This window comes from Nerophis ophidion, linkage group LG17, assembly GCF_033978795.1.
Source record: "Nerophis ophidion isolate RoL-2023_Sa linkage group LG17, RoL_Noph_v1.0, whole genome shotgun sequence".
In the NCBI taxonomy this organism is placed as follows: domain Eukaryota; kingdom Metazoa; phylum Chordata; class Actinopteri; order Syngnathiformes; family Syngnathidae; genus Nerophis; species Nerophis ophidion.
This window is the reverse complement of record NC_084627.1, coordinates 51574872-51577046: the sequence shown is the minus strand read 5'-3', so window position 1 is coordinate 51577046 and position 2175 is coordinate 51574872.

Genomic DNA, 2175 nt, shown 5'->3' with positions numbered 1-2175 from the left:
ACATAATAGTGTGAGAGTCCAGTCCATAGTGGATCTAACATAATAGTGAGAGTCCAGTCCATAGTGGATCTAACATAATAGTGTGAGAGTCCAGTCCATAGTGGATCTAACATAATAGTGTGAGTCCAGTCCATAGTGGATCTAACATAATAGTGAGAGTCCAGTCCATAGTGGATCTAACATAATAGTGAGAGTCCAGTCCATAGTGGATCTAACATTATAGGGGGAGTCCAGTCCATAGTGGATCCAACATAATAGTGTGAGAGTCCAGTCCATAGTGGATCTAACATAATAGTTAGAGTCCAGTCCATAGTGGATCTAACATAATAGTGAGAGTCCAGTCCATAGTGGATCTAACATAATAGTGTGAGAGTCCAGTCCATAGTGGATCTAACATAATAGTGAGAGTCCAGTCCAAAGTGGATCTAACATAATAGTGAGAGTCCAGTCCATAGTGGATCTAACATAATAGTGTGAGAGTCCAGTCCATAGTGGATCTAACATAATAGTGTGAGAGTCCAGTCCATAGTGGATCTAACATAATAGTGAGAGTCCAGTCCATAGTGGATCTAACATAATAGTGAGAGTCCAGTCCATAGTGGATCTAACATAATCGTGTGAGAGTCCAGTCCATAGTGGATCTAACATAATAGTGAGAGTCCAGTCCATTGTGGATCTAACATAATAGTGAGAGTCCAGTCCATAGTGGATCTAACATAATAGTGTGAGAGTCCAGTCCATAGTGGATCTAACATAATAGTGTGAGAGTCCAGTCCATAGTGGATCTAACATAATAGTGAGAGTCCAGTCCATAGTGGATCTAACATAATAGTGAGAGTCCAGTCCATAGTGGATCTAACATAATAGTGTGAGAGTCCAGTCCATAGTGGATCTAACATAATAGTGAGAGTCCAGTCCATAGTGGATCTAACATAATAGTGAGAGTCCAGTCCATAGTGGATCTAACATAATAGTGAGAGTCCAGTCCATAGTGGATCTAACATAATAGTGAGAGTCCAGTCCATAGTGGATCTAACATAATAGTGAGAGTCCAGTCCATAGTGGATCTAACATAATAGTGAGAGTCCAGTCCATAGTGGATCTAACATAATAGTGTGAGAGTCCAGTCCATAGTGGATCTAACATAATAGTGAGAGTCAGTCCATAGTGGATCTAACATAATAGTGAGAGTCCAGTCCATAGTGGATCTAACATAATAGTGAGAGTCCAGTCCATAGTGGATCTAACATAATAGTGTGAGAGTCCAGTCCATAGTGGATCTAACATAATAGTGAGAGTCCAGTCCATAGTGGATCTAACATAATAGTGTGAGAGTCCAGTCCATAGTGGATCTAACATAATAGTGTGAGAGTCCAGTCCATAGTGGATCTAACATAATAGTGAGAGTCCAGTCCATAGTGGATCTAACATAATAGTGAGAGTCCAGTCCATAGTGGATCTAACATAATAGTGTGAGAGTCCAGTCCATAGTGGATCTAACATAATAGTGAGAGTCCAGTCCATAGTGGATCTAACATAATAGTGAGAGTCCAGTCCATAGTGGATCTAACATAATAGTGAGAGTCCAGTCCATAGTGGATCTAACATAATAGTGAGAGTCCAGTCCATAGTGGATCTAACATAATAGTGAGAGTCCAGTCCATAGTGGATCTAACATAATAGTGTGAGAGTCCAGTCCATAGTGGATCTAACATAATAGTGTGAGAGTCCAGTCCATAGTGGATCTAACATAATAGTGAGAGTCCAGTCCATAGTGGATCTAACATAATAGTGAGAGTCCAGTCCATAGTGGATCTAACATAATAGTGTGAGAGTCCAGTCCATAGTGGATCTAACATAATAGTGTGAGAGTCCAGTCCATAGTGGATCTAACATAATAGTGAGAGTCCAGTCCATAGTGGATCTAACATAATAGTGTGAGAGTCCAGTCCATAGTGGATCTAACATAATAGTGTAGAGTCCAGTCCATAGTGGATCTAACATAATAGTGTGAGAGTCCAGTCCATAGTGGATCTAACATAATAGTGAGAGTCCAGTCCATAGTGGATCTAACATAATAGTGAGAGTCCAGTCCATAGTGGATCTAACATAATAGTGAGAGTCCAGTCCATAGTGGATCTAACATAATAGTGAGAGTCCAGTCCATAGTTGGAT